Raw genomic sequence first — 15,560 nt, 5'->3', positions numbered from 1 at the left:
GCACCTGACATTTATATAACATGTTACAAGAAAGGAGATTCTGACTAAACATCAAGAAAGCTTTCTGACAGTAAGAGCTGTCCAACATTGAAATGATCTCCCTCAGAAGGTAGGGGATTCTCTTTCTTGAAGGTGTTTAAGCAGAGGTTGGACGGCCATCTGTCATGGATGCTTTATTTGAGATTCCTGCTTTGCAGGTGGACTAGATGACCCTTGGGTCCCTTCCAACTCTACAGTTCTGCAATTCATAGAAGTAAGATTGCAATTTGGTTCACTGTCATTATTTTATTCCACGTTTTATATATATATATATAAAATTATTGAATTTTGCAGTTTCTTCCTTTTCTTCTTTTTTTTTAAAGGGAAAAATAAGTCTCTAGCACTACCTGGGGAGATAAAAGGGAAATCATGCAGGCAGTATTCTACTCAGCTGTTCCTTCTGAAGAAACACACTTAAAACCTATTAGGCTACTGTGTTTAAAATAACTGAAGATGTATTAATTTGCATATATTTATGTTAGGACTCTTTGGCACTGTTTCTGCATCCCACCCACTCCCCGGAGGCCCTCCTGCCAAAGGATATCTGGCTATCAGCTTGCCTGAGATGCTCTTTGGGAAACTCTCTTAATCAGGTCTGTTTTAGAGCACAAGGCCCTGCTGGCCCGTAATGGATTCTTTTATTCAGAACCCAGCTGTGCAGCACAGACACCTCTGCTCCGAGACGGCTCCTTATTTTTGAAATTTTGATCTGGTAACCCTTCTGCGCATTCTGATCAAAGGAAGCGGGATTCCTCTCCTCAGCTTTAATACTGGAGCCCAAGGTGTTTATTTTACATAAACACATCTTCACTGTCACTCAATGCTTGGCTTTGATTTGTCTCCCTTTACAGGGTCTTTTTGAAATTTTGAATTAATTCTGACTTTACTAATTCATGAAATGGAGAGAATTGACCTTAAAATGCTTCTCCCAAAGCTGAGAGGATGAAAACAAAAACAAGCCCCCATTAACCACACCACTTCTGCTCTCACTTGTAACTGAAAGTCCCCCCCCCCAGCTGCCTTGTTGTATTAACGTTGCTGGCAGTCAGACTTCACAGTTTCCTCCCCAAAATTAAAAGTCTCCTAATATCACAGCAGCAGTGTCCCTCTAAATGCTCAGCCCTACAGATGCTGCTGGACTACAATTCCCATCATCCCTAACGTTTGGCTGGAGCCAATGGGAGTTGGAGTACAACAATGCCCAGAGAGCCACAGGTTTCCCCGCTCTAAGTGGGACCTGTAACGAAATGTGGCAGTGTTATCCTCACCTTCCATCAGGAGCATTCCCTTTCAGAAATCCTGCTAGCTACACCCTACTCCGGGGATGGGGAACCTCCGGCCCAGGAGGGCAAATTTGGCCCTCCAAGCTTCTCTGTCTGGCCCTCTGGAATCTCCCAGTGATGCACATAGAGACCTATAAGCTCAGCTAACTAGCCAGTCTAGAGGCCTTGTGCCTTATCTTGTGCTAGGAGCAGCTTTAGTCCCAAGGCTGTAAACGACATTTCTAAATGTCTACATTTGACAATGACACGTGCTGTGCTCAGATGCGCTAACCCTCTCAGGTAGAAAGGAATGCAAAGAGACCACGTGCAGCAGGGGTTGCTTAGAGAGAGAGTCCTTTGTTTCCTTGCCTAATGAATAGGTAATGAAGGAAAGACCATACATGGTATAATTAGTATTGTGTTGTAACTTTAGATTGGAGGAAGTTTATGCATATGTATTGCTTTAACAGACAACAGCTATGTATATTAAGCAGGCCCCACCCTTTGGGGCAGGCTCAGCTTTTGGAGAGTGATCCCACTGAGCCTTTATAAATACCCTACAATAAATACCCTTTGTTTTCTCACCACCGCGTGGAGATTTCCTTCACCCTCAAACGTTGATTTTTTGCTACACCAGGGGACACTTACAAACCTTCCTAAGCCACAACCCTCAGCACCCACTTTCCTTGGGTGGCTTTGCCTGGTTGGAATGTATTCTTGTTTGCCTGGATGGAGGATAGGAAGGGTCCTGTAAGTGTGAAGAATTTAGCCAACTGTACAATAGTAAAAAAAATCACATTTGTTGTTCTGTCCACCTTTGCCTCTGACAATGCACTGTTTCTCTCTGGCCCATTCACCACTAGCATGTAGCCCTTGGAAGGCCACCCAGAAAGGAATTTGCCCACCCCCACCCCCAGGATAAAAGAGCTTCCTCACCCCTGCAGTACTCCATACCCACTCCATCCTTTTTCTTCCCCAACTTAGCACTCCATGACTGCTTAGCCCATTCACCCAAGCACAAGGCCACAGAGGAGGGACTCCTATTGTGGTTCCCCTCCTTGGTCTTGGTTGACCTAGTATCTGTTAGAAGAGGAGCATTGCTGGCATAGGGAGGAACCACCATGTGGGTTCCTGACATTATCTTCACAGCATGGGGGGAAAGTCACACAAAAGACATTTGAGAAGGGGACTGCAGTCAGCCTACTTAGAAAACAATGATATGCATAGCAGACCCTCCAAGTGTCCCCACTTTCCAGGATTTACAGAAGCCATCCTGGTTTCTGATTTGATCCCAGAAGGACCCACTTTTCCTTAGGATGTCCCTATTTTCATCAGAGCAATATTGGCGGGTATGGAGTTATCCGACCGCCAAGCCAAGGAGATAAGTAACTCTACAACCTTTAGAAGACCTATGAAGGCAGCCCTGTATAGGGACTTTTTATATAATGTTTTATTTTGTTTTTCTATATGTTATATATAGAAATTATTATTATTATTAAATAGTACGTCCCTATTTTCATTGGAGAATGGCATAGCATGGTGGTAGAGGATCCAATTTGCCTTCAGAAGATCCTAGGTTCAGGCACCTCCACATATGGTAGAGACACTTTTTCTGAAACGCTAGAGAGCTGTTGCTGGTCAGCATAGTTGGTTCTGAGCTAGATGCACCAGTAGTCTTGACTTTGCATAAGGCAATGTCTGAAGTTACCCTTCACCCCAAGTAGCCCCCACTCTGAAAGCTACTTTCTTTCTTTCATCGAAGAGAGAGAATTGCACATTGCAATCCATGATTATTCACAATCAGTCGCCAGCAAGAGCGTCTTGGCTTTCCATAACAAGCACGGTTTTTAGCATTCGCGTATGAATTAAACATCTGATAGTAATGTTCCTAATAATGGGTAATCCGTTTTTCTCTCAATTAGGTCTTCAGCAGAAATCAGAGTTCAGTGAGTTAGCAAATGACAAGCGAGGAAGTTGCGGTTGTTGTTGTTTTTTAAACTTGGAATATAAATGACAACATTTACTGCGAGGAGGAAAGAGTTGCTGTTATTTGCTTCTCTGTCCTTGTTCTGTCAACATCTCACACAGATTTCTGGATACACACAGTGATGCATTCTGGCAGGGTAAGGAAGGGCTTTCCATTTCCTGCTGTCTGTTTTAACTTAATAAGCATAGGCTGATGCTTCTGGCATATCTAAAATAAATTAATATTGAATTAATTTGAGTCAATTTTTTTAAGACACACACACACACACACACACACACACACTGAAGGAACCATTAATGCTATCTTGAAAATTTACTTTTAAAAAAGCCATTATGCTTAAATATAATTGCCTAAAGCCGAACTAAATATTACAAATGATTCTTGTACTCTGTCCTCCCCACCACTGGTAAAATGCTTCTTCACCCATTTTGACAATACTGCAAGATTCACAGCTGTCAAGCTAATTTGTTTTATTGATACATATAAAATGATCTTTTTTTATTTAAAAAAGATCCATTTTTACTGACAGTTTTCAACATAAAATGCAATAAAAACCAACTGATCTAAAGAAATTAATAGAAGAGAAGCAAGAGATGAGAATAAAGAAATAGAAAAGGAAGCAAAGAAGAAAAAATATCTTGATCTGTTTGACAAAATAATTTATTGCACCTTTCTGTTTAAAATCTTGCTACTAGGAATTCATTTTAGGCTGTTAATGTAGATCATGTTTAAACTGTTGTTTTTTTTAAAAAAAGGGAATGTCAATTTCAAAGTTGTCATATCTGCAAAAGTGACAGCAGTTGGTCTTATGATAAAGACGGTTTGCTAAACAACATTATTCCCAGAACATGAGCTCTTTGCTTTTCTTCTTTTCTCGTCAATTTATAGTCCACTTCCGAACATGACAAATGAAAATGTACTTCTTAACACAATGTGTAATTAACTTGCAGAAAACACAAAAACGTCATGTGGTGAGGGCCGCTATTTTATATGGCTTTCCAAAAGATTTGACAAAGTCACGCAGGATGATTTGGGAAGCAGTCTTAAACATGACAGTTAAATTGAACAGAGACAGTTTAGCTCTCATTAGCAGAGAGTTACCCTGGCAAGGGTAGGGGGGTGGCATGTGAAATAAGGGGTGGCTATCACCACTGCAATATGCTTGTGAGCTCTGAAAGGAATCTGGCTAGTCACTTTTGGAGACTGAATGCTAGACTACTTCCAGCCAGCTGAAACCTTTAGACTAGCCTCAACCTTGGATCCCCAGATGTTGTTGGACTACAACTCCCATCATCCCTGACCACTGGTCCTGCTGGCTAGGGATGATGGGAGTTGTAGTCCAACAACGTCTGGTGACCCAAAGTTGAAAAAGGCTGTCAGTGAGGGGCTCAATAAACTTTCTTGTTTTCACTCACTGTCTGGAACTATAAACACATGTGTCTGTCAAGCATCTAAGGTAAAGGGACCCCTGACCATTAGGTTCAGTCACAGACAACTCTGGGGTTGCGGTGCTCATCTCGCTTTACTGGCCGAGGGAGCCGGCGTACAGCTTCTGGGTCATGTGGCCAGCATGACTAAGCTGCTTCTGGCAAACCATAGCAGCGCACAGAAACACCGTTTATCTTCCTGCTGAAGCGGTACCTATTTATCTACAGTGGTACCTCGGGTTAAGAACTTAATTCATGCTGGAGGTCTGTTCTTAATGTGGAAGTGTTCTTAACCTGAGATACGAGGTACAACTTTAGCTAATGGGTCCTCCCACTGTCGCCGTGCCACTGCTGCACGATTTCTGTTCTCATCCTGAAGCAAAGTTCTTAACCCAAGGTATTATTTCTGGGTTAGCGGAGTCTGTATCCTGAAGCATCTGTAACCTGAAGCATCTGTAACCTGAGGTACCACTGTACTTGCACTTTGACGTGCTTTTGAACTGCTAGGTTGGCAGGAGCAGGGACTGAGCAACGGGAGCTCACCCCCTCACGGGGTTTCAAACTGCTGACCTTCTGATCGGCAAGCCCTAGGCTCTGTGGTTTAACCCACAGCACCACCCGTGTTGAGCATCTAGCAGGGCACAATAAGGACTGCTTTATCCCCTATGTCCCAGGGTGATCACTAAGATCATCTGGGGGAGTACTATTAGTAGTTTCCCATGGACCAGAAGCACAACTCGGGTCAGCAAGGAGCCATGCCTTCGGTGTAGTGGACCCAAAACTACGGCACTCCCTCCCACTAGAAATCAGGTACACACACAACTAAGTTTCGGATGCCAGGGAGGGGCAGATGGCATACAACTGGTTTCCACACCTCGCCTCCAAAAGAAGCTGACAGCAACAAAAGACAAATGTCAGGGAAGGCAATGATGGTCAGTCTCTTCCCCCAGTGTCCTGGAAGTATCGTCTGCTGGTATAGGTCTTATTGCATTTCAAAAACACCTCAGCAACCTGGCTTAAATGCAGTTCAGAGGGGAGGAGTCGTCTCACCAGGCTAGATGGCATAAAGTGTAGGATGGCTGCCTGCAAAAGGATGAGGAGGAACGTCTAGGGCTCTCTGCCTGCAGCAGCTGTCTCACTTCCAGCCCCAGCACAGAGGTAAGCTATGGGTTGGGGAGGGCTTGGCAGCCCCACCACCTTCCTGCTTTTTGATCTTTTAGATTAGCCCCCCTCACGCCTTTTCTATATCTGATTGAGGCAGTCCCACCTTTCGTAGGGTTTCCTGCCCTCACTTCTTAGTTTGAACCTTGATCTCAGGTGTTCAGTCGAGAGGCCTTTGAACACAGTGATTAAGTGCCAAAAGTAATGTGCACCTGTATGTAAATCTTATGTCAGAGCTGCTCCATTTCTCAGTTAAGAGGGAAGCAGGTGCCAGGTACAACTGCTATTTATAGAGCACTCTGGAGACAACTGTGCAAGATAAATGGAACATTTTCCACCAGCAATTTCTGCTGGAATAACTGAGAAAATGGTAGGATCTCTTCAGTTTATCCCTTAGATGCAACACAATCCTGAACTTTATCTTGATATTTCAGATTTTCTTTATTTAGATATCATGTCACACAGACTCTCTCCAAAGCATAAAGACTCTCGTTGTTAACTTTGCAAGTCTGCTGTTGTAATTGATCCTGTATGTTTGGCATTTATAGATGTATTCTTTCCAAAAGTAATGAGGACTCACGCTTTACTTATCTATTCTTTACCCCCTCAATGTGATCTTTGGAATGTTTTGATTGCTTTATATCGGTTTGCTTGTTTCAATCATTTGTCTGTAATAAGAATGGTGTGGTTGGTATATATATATGAACCCTGTTAACTTTAACTACCTTAATAAGCAGAAGGTCCTTCCTTAGACTAGGAGATTGGGCCTGGTGATGCCTTCTGGTTTTAAGGGTATTTCAGACATGATGAGAACAGTGGAAGAGAGGAAGCACAGAGGACTTGCACTTCCTCTCCCATTAGAAATTGGTCCTGCATGTCTTTCTCAACATGGCCTCTACATTCTTCCAAAGGGAGAAGTTTGCATATGTCAGGAGTGAGGATTCTTATCTGTCTTCAAGTGTTGCTGGACTACAACTCCCTCAGCTCTGGAGATGCCATCTAAGAACTTGGAGTACAACAACCACAACCGCTACCAGCAGGGCAGAGGTTCGCCATCATGGATGCACACAATTCTCCTTTCATTTTCCCACGTCTGAGATGTTTCCCAGTCCAAATTCACTCTTCACATTAATGCTTCGGTCCTCCTCCTAAGCAAAGCAGCTTAAACCTTGTCTTGCCCAGGCATCCACAAAAATCTATTTGCCAGGGCCAAGTGCCTCAGACCAAAAGGTGAGAAGGCTGGCCAATGGTGGCCATTCCCTCTCCCAAGCTCTCCCTTCCACACACTTTGCAGAAGATAAGAGGCAGCTTGAGCATAGGAGAGACTCATGCTGTTCCCTACCTTGTACAAATCTCAAAGGAAATGAAAGAAATCTTTGGCTTTCCCTCAATCCTCCTATCCATGCTAGAGGGCTTGAAACAGAAGCCAGATCTCATCTCACTTTCACAGGGGTCTGGATAAAATAAAATAACAGCAGGAATCGCTCCAGAAATCCCTGCATTTTCCCCTGAGTCCTCTGCACATGCCCAGAAAAGTTAGGAAGAGAGCCAGTGGCGAGCACAGAGGCTAACTATATAAATTTGATTTGATTCACATTTAAAGACAAATTTGCCTAATTTGCACTTTCAGGAACAACAGGCAAACTGAAACCCAGCTATCCTTTGAAATGCACACTTCTTAAAAATCTGCAGTGCAGTTATGCAGCCAAATAATGTGTACAGAAATGCATACACCAGGGTAAAGTGTGCTTATAAATATATGTATTAGTGAAAATAACAGACAATAATGCATTATATCAGGGAATGTTGCTTTGCATGTGTTGTATATTCACAAAGTTGCATACCAAAAAATACTGTACATCAGGATAAATTCATACTAAAATGTTGATGGATATTCAGGTGGACTTTAAAAAATCCCAAATTGATGTCGAGAACAGAACATCACCCATATCTACTAGCATCTAAGCAAATATTTATCAATTCTCAAAACCACCAGAAACTGGGATCCAAGAAACTGCCCTCCAGCTCTGAGTAGACCTAAACTGATTCAGAAATGTGACTAAGGGACCTTAAATCCAGAAAAATAAGACACTGAAATTGAAAGATTTGTCCATCACTATTTTGGACTGGGCTACAAAAAAACAGTCAAACAATAACCAAGCCACATTCTTTCCAAATAGGCTGCAGATATCTCTAGCTGAAAGTGTCACAAGTCTGTCTTCTCAAATATATGACACTTTTCATTTTGGAAGAGGACAGAGAGTTCTTGAAGCCGGTGTTTGTCCTCAGAAAGCCTTCAGGGCCTGCTCTCCGTGTCGGACACAATGTCTCAAATGCAGATGATGCAACACTCGGGCACCCAAAATAGGAACGAGTCCCCGCGACCAGATGCTATTCTTCGGGAAGCTGAAAGGATTTCCAAAACAGAGCGCTTGTGGCAAATTTGCACTCCAGAGCATCCTTTGACCTCTGCTGAATTGGGATGAAGGCAGCCATGTATAACAATTAAACCTAATTAGGCCGGAGCACATTAGCTGTGTGAAATATAAAATGTTTTATGTTGCTGAGTGCGGGCATCATCCGCCGGTCACTGCTGGTATCAAAGACCCATGGAAACAAATAGGGAAATTGCACAAAAGGCATCGTTTGGAGGGTAGGCAGTGAAAGCTTCCATTGAAGTTATTCCAATCTGTCCCAGCTAGCGACTGCCAGTGAAGGCTTGTATAATTAATAAAAGGATTAAAATTAGCATAAGTTCAGGAAAGGATGTCACACGAAAGCTGATTTTCAGCATGCCACCCCAACCTCACTAACTGTCTGTTCCATTCTAGGTTGCGAAGGAATACAGGGTGCACCCTTTTATTTCCCCCCCATATGAATGAATGGCTATTGGGGAACCTGTAGCTGGGGAACTGCACTGGGAACAAAATATGTCTACCACTCCAATGCCAAAAGGGACCACATGGACTACCATGCCTCTCCTACACACACACACACACACAAATTTTGTGACAGCTCCAGGAATCTTCACTGTCACTCAATGCTTGGCTTTGATTTGTCTCCCTTTTTGAAATTTTGAATTAATTCTGACTTTACTAATTTATGAAATGGAGAGAAATGACCTTAAAATGTTTATCCCGAAGCTGAGAGGATGAAAACGAAAACAAGCCCTTAGCTATCTTTTCTACGTCCCTTGTCAGACCACCTCAGAGGTCCAGTGAGGCCCAGTCCACTTCCAGCTTTTGAGGCTGCTAAGACCAAGTAAAAGTTAAAATGACCACACCTCTGAAACAAATGAAAGCACCAAAGATAGAGTGAGGCATAATTTGAATTTTGTGTTTCTTTAACAAATGCTTTTCTGGACTTTCCTGAGAGCCTGTGACACATTTTGGTGCGGTGCCTAAAGCTGCAAGACTTTATCAACTGCGGATTTCTTCCACCCACCCACCCAGGATGTAGCGCAGGACAAGATGGAGTCCTCCTTTACTGAGAGGACTTGCAGCCCCTTCTGCCTCTCAGCTGCGAGTCCAGGTGTAGCTGGACTGCTGGGGCCACAGGTACGTGTTCTGAGTCGGATGGTGCTGAGCGTTTCTGAAGTATGAGAAATAAAAGCGGGTTTTGTGCCTTTTTAGCACACTCATAAGTTTTATACATTGTATGTACTGGCTTCTTGAGTTTTGGATGTGTGTGAGAGCGAGTGTTCAGGGTGCTGAGTATACCTGCGTGTACTGCAGCTTGCAATCTTAAGCAAAGCAGAGCAGCATGGGATAGGAACCGGTTCTCTTCCTCCTCAGGCTGCAGAGCAGGCCCTTGGATTCGTTCTGCAGCAGGTGGGTCTGGGCCTAGGAGTGAAGTAAGATGCCCAGTCCCTGTAGTCCTTCAATAGCAGAGCTCAGCTGGGTTAACCCAAGCCTTTGAACTGATGGTCACATGCATCCGAACCTCTTTTTGAGCTTGAGGCCCGTCTGAGCCCTCTCTGACAGGCCCTGCTTCTTACTCCCTGGATTCAAGAGGAAAGAGACAATATACAGGGTTGCAGCTTTACCTACTGTTATCCTGAACAAGCAGTTGAAACCTGCAAGTGGGATCCGCAACAAAATGTTGCAGTACAGAGCGTTTCTGTTCAGTGCCATCCTCCAAGCTATTCCATTCCCCCATCCACCTGCTTTTGTATCTATCCCTCTCAAACAACAGTCAGTGTCCACCTATTCATTTTTCAGATTCCCCTACGGCAAGCCTGCTGATATCCAATTCTTGTGTAATAATAATAATTAATTATAATTGTCTTATTATTTCACCCTGACCATCTGGATGGCTGCAGCTGCTTTAGAGGAAATGATCCCTTGCCCTGTCAAACCTTCTCTCAGGGAACTGAAGCAAGAACAAATGTGGAAAAAACAGGCATAGCTGAATTTCTTCCTCTGCCTTTGGCAATACACTTAATGATGAATGAGAGGAGTGAGAGGAGACAGGGCTGAATTTCTGACTAGTTGGGACTCTCATATTTGCAGGCGGGGCTCCAAAGAAATGAATGGGAAAATCAGTGTGCAGCCTTTCCATTGTACTTGATTGTCTTTACAATACAGTGGTACCTCGTGTTACAGACGCTTCAGGTTACAGACACTTCAGGTTACAGACTCCGCTAACCCAGAAATAGTACCTCGGATTAAGAACTTTGCATCAGGATGAGAACAGAAATCGCACGGCAGCGGCATGGCGACAGTGGGAGGCCCCATTTAACTAAAGTGGTACCTCAGGTTAGGAACAGTTTCAGGTTAAGAACGGACCTCCAGAACGAATGAAGTTCTTAACCCGAGGTACCACTGTAATAGATTTTTTAAAGCAGTTTTGATTCTTTTAGTACATTTTCATCTGATTACTGCAAGCTTGTTTGAAAAGAATAACAGAAAAAAATATATAAAATAAATATATGCATTCTAAAATATAAAATAACCTGAAATACTCTCTTGAAAAAAATCAAGTTTCCATTCTTTAACAGGACACTGTCATGCCGCAAGATTTAAAATAGTTAGGTATGGCACTGTACTCGTTCAGAAAGCCCTCCTATGACAACTAAACCAGCTGCAATCCTATGTACACTTATTTGTGTTCCTTTTTCTTTAAAGCAATTTTAAAAACCCTATTACAGTGGTACCTCGGGTTAAGTACTTAATTTGTTCCGGAGGTCCATTCTTAACCTGAAACTGTTCTTAACCTGAAGCACCACTTTAGCTAATGGGGCCTCCTGCTGCTGCCGCGCCGCCGGAGCACGATTTCTGTTCTTAACCTGAAGCACTATTTCTGGGTTAGCGGAGTGTGTAACCTGAAGCGTATGTAACCTGAAGCATATGTAACCTGAGGTACCACTGTATATTGCTCATTAGTGTCCCATATGTTGCTGAACTGCAACTCCCATCAGCCCTAACAAGCATGGCCAATGGCCAGGAATGATGGGAACTGTAGTTCAGCAGTATCTGGCGAGACAAATGTTTCCCATGCCTGATATAGCATGTAGTTTGGTCAGAGATTTTTTTCAAACAGAGAAACAGAAGAAATGAGATTGCAATGCGTCAATCTATTAGCCAATATATTCAATTTGCCAATTAGTGTAATTTTAGATTATTAAATTATTATCTGGCAACAGTTTATATGGCAGTATAATGTTATATTAGGACTTAATCGTCCACCTCTTTCCTTTTTATCACTGAGTACCAACATTTTCATTCTGGTTCTGTCTCCCACCCCTATTCCTGATCAATTTCAGAAAGAGTTGCTCCCATCTGTTAAGCTACTGGACCAAAAATTTAATAGTGAGAAACTGAAATGAAAAGTTTGTCTTAGGCATCAGTGTCATTTAAACTAGAGTAATTCTCTGTCAAAGAGTGATGGATATACTGGTAATTTTCCTACTACTTAATTAATAACACGCATTATTTAACTAATGAATCATAATTATTCCTATATATTTCTGTATAGATCATTCAGCTTCCTTTTTGGATTTATCCCTAAATGTCTTGTTGGTTTGTCTTCCCAAGTATATTTAAGTTTTTCATTATTAAAAATAGATTCTTTGTTGTATTGATTCCTATAGTAATTTCTGAGGGTTTTTTTTCTTTAATTCATTTGAATCATAAAATTCACAGAATCGTAGAATTGTAGAGTTGGAAGGGATCCTGGGAATCTTGGGAAGAGGTTCCCAAACCTATTTGGCCTGCTCCCCCCTTTTCAGAAAAAAAAGAAAACTCAGCGCTCCCCTGGAAATCTACCTTCTTTAAGAGAACAAGTGAAGTCTGCTGGCTCAGTCAGATCTTCCCCAGGGGCGGGCCCAACGCTGCAGCCGGCCTGCCATTGGTCATATAGGCAGGCAAGTCGCTATCCACTTCCCAGGCCCAGGTGAAGCCATAAAGGGTCGACCCAAGCTTGGGGAAAACCCCTCACCTTCAGCACAACTGCCAGATCCAGGGAAGGCATTGTCATCATCTCACCATAGTGCCTTACCTGGCGGTAAGCGTCATTACACAACAGATGAAACATGTACAAATGTGTTTCCCCCCCCCAAAAAAAATTCTCTTCTTTCTTAATGCTTCCACCACCCTCTTATTTTTTATTCAACGCCCACCAATTGCACTCAAGGCTACTACCCCGCCCCCCCAGATCATTCCAGCACCGTCCAGAGGGCAGTATCACCCACTTTGTGAAACACTGATCTAGTGCAACCCCCTGCAATGCAGAAAGCTTCACATGACAGATGGCCATTCAGCTTCTGCTTTGTTAAAACCAGGAATAGGGAGGCACTTAAGCGACTTCCAAAATCCCAAGTCCCCACCACAGCCTCTAACTAAAGCCAGGATAATGACCATTGACACAGGCACCATGCATACACAACAGCAAAGAGGCTCAGAAAGACAGTCTATAAAATTGTAGCAATAAGCGGATACCATCTATCTGTTAGAATTCCATGGTTACAGTCATGGGATTTCTGTCTATCACATGATGGTGTATGTTTTGACTCCACAGAGTGGGATGTGACGGAGACAGGATGTTTGTGTTACTGTGTTCTGTGAAGTGGGACTATTGTCCTTTGTTCTTTCTCTCTTTGCTGTCTGATGCTAGAGATAGAGAGAGCCATGTTGCAGTGCTCCGTGTGTGTTTATATGTAAATAAAGTAGATTAGCCAAAATGCTGAGTTGCTGAGTTCTGCCACACGCATGATGCGCAAACTCTGCGGATCCCTAAGTGTGCCGGTGTCGGTTGGCATCGGTCACTGTGATGTTCGGGCAGAAGAAAGCTTATGAAGCTCCTGAACGATCGACCAGGAGGGAGAGAACATGCCTGTCGGGGATGTGTCTCTACCAGGGTCCTACTCAAGTGTAGGCTGAACTTCTGACAGTATTGTCCTGTTTCCTCTAACTATCCAATACAGAATCAAACAACTGCCAAAATTCAATAGTTTGACAGATTTCCTTGGTTCCAATGGCTAATGACTCCTCTGGAAGAGGGGAATCCAGGTCTCCCCCTGTCTCTATAATCCCTTAAGCATAAGGTCATCCCAGGGGGGCACCACTTACGGCGATGTCACCCCCCTCAGGGATGACACCCAGGGCGAACCTCATCCCCCGCACCCCCCCTTCCTCTGGCAGTGCACACAATAGGAGGCAGGAGGCAATCAAGGGCAGCACATATCCCAGACAGAAACCCATCAGGATGGTGGATTGAATGCTGCTATTTTCAAAGGAGAAGCACATGAGAGCCTTGCAGCTAGAGGGATGTGTAAATACTCTTACTGTTTTGGAAGGAAGTGGGTAGTTAAAAAGTATCGGGAACTGGGGTTATTGACAGGGGTGAGTGAAGGGCTCATGTTTCTACATGCCAAACACTCCTACTTTGTGACATATCTGTGATGTGTCGATGATGCTGTTGAAAAATGTATTATGGAAAATGGGGAGAGGTCTTAAAAGTTCATGCAACCCCATGCTCAGGGTTCCTACTCTTTGTGCGTTTGAACCTTCTTGCAACAAATAAAGATCAGGTCTAATGACCGCTGTTTGCTTCTTTAACTTGGCTGGAGACTCCTTCTTTTGCTGACCGGAGAGAACCACAGGGAGTGGCACCCCGACGAGCTGGGCAGTGAAGCAAATCCACACCCCAGGATTTTTCCTTATCAGCTTAAAAACCAGATTATTGTTGACTTGCAAGGGACTTTGTAACTGTTAAAGTTAAACCTCCTCCCCGCCAGTATATTGTCATTTTCCCATTAATCCAAATATGCAGTATTGTTTTTCATGTTAACATGTAACACTCAGTATTCAACATAAATCCTCACTTGACTGCACTGGCTACCACTTAGTTTCCAGCTTCAATTAAAATCAATGGTTTTGTACCTCAAGGAGCACCTCTCCCCATGGATACTGTGTGCTCTAACCACTACATTATTTTACACTGGCTTGTGTTTCATCTGCTGCTGTTTCAGAAGCAATTAAGATTCTTGCCTATCCCGTCACCACATCCCATTTTAGACTTAGGAGTGAATTTTAAATGGATGCAATAGAATGCTGTCCCAATAACAGAGAAGAAATGTTTGCATATCTGTGATGCCTTAGGAATCACGGTGTATCTCCACAATGGGTGGACACTATCCAGCCAAAAGTCGCATTGATGGGAGAGTTGATGACATGCTTTAGGGAACACTCCTAAAACTGGCTGAAACTGGCATAATTGCTGCTCTGCCAATGAAGAGGAAGGTCAGCCTGAGGGATGGCACTTATAGCACCAGAGTACACACAACACCAGTATGCCCAGAGAGAGCTTTGCAGCCATAGAAGTCCCACCAGCAGTGGGGGCCAGAATTGGGCAAGGAAGGCCTTCTGTGTCCCCTGCCATCTCCCAAAAAGGGATTCCCTTCTGTCTACAGTAAGCCAGAAGGGCTTTGGGTATAGCAATTGCTCCATTATGGAATCTCACCAACAATATGGATTCATCTCATAGTCTTTCACAATTACATCAATGGGACTTCCAAGTACAGTGGTACCTCGGATTACATACGCTTCAGGTTACATACGCTTCAGGTTACAGACTCTGCTAACCCAGAAATAGTGCTTCAGGTTAAGAACTTTGCTTCAGGATAAGAACAGAAATTGGGCTCCGGCGGCACAGTAGCACCAGGAGGCCCCATTAGCTAAAGTGGTGCTTCAGGTTAAGAACAGTTTCAGGTTAAGTACGGACCTCCGGAACGAATTAAGTACTTAACCTGAGGTACCACTGTACTTTACTTTTCCTGGATGCTGCAATATGATAATGTACTAGTTAGCTGATAGGTATCTACTTCAAATGGTGAGTCAGTCTCATAAGCCAGTTCCTGGTGGAATTCATCCTACTGCCATAATTATTCAAATTTCTTATAAAGATTCACAATTAATAAATAAAAAGGAAGAACAGGGGTAAACAGAATGCTTGCTGGTTTCCTCAAACCATTTTGCATGAATTAACATGTTCTCTTGGCAAAATATAAGAGCAAATGGTGTGGCCGGCCTGCCATGGAATGTGCCGCCATTGGTTAATTTGCTGTGATGTCACAAAGACCACAGTAAGTGCTAAGGTGGCAGAGCGATAAGCAAAGTTGGGAATTCAAGAGAGGGAGCAAGAACTGAAAGCTGTTCCAGATTCACTGGAAGGCATTTTTGAATT

Source organism: Podarcis filfolensis (assembly GCF_964270895.1).
Source record: "Podarcis filfolensis genome assembly, chromosome: 5".
Classification (NCBI taxonomy): Eukaryota; Metazoa; Chordata; class Lepidosauria; order Squamata; family Lacertidae; genus Podarcis; species Podarcis filfolensis.
The sequence above is the reverse complement of the archived record's forward strand: the minus strand, read 5'-3'. Positions refer to the sequence as shown.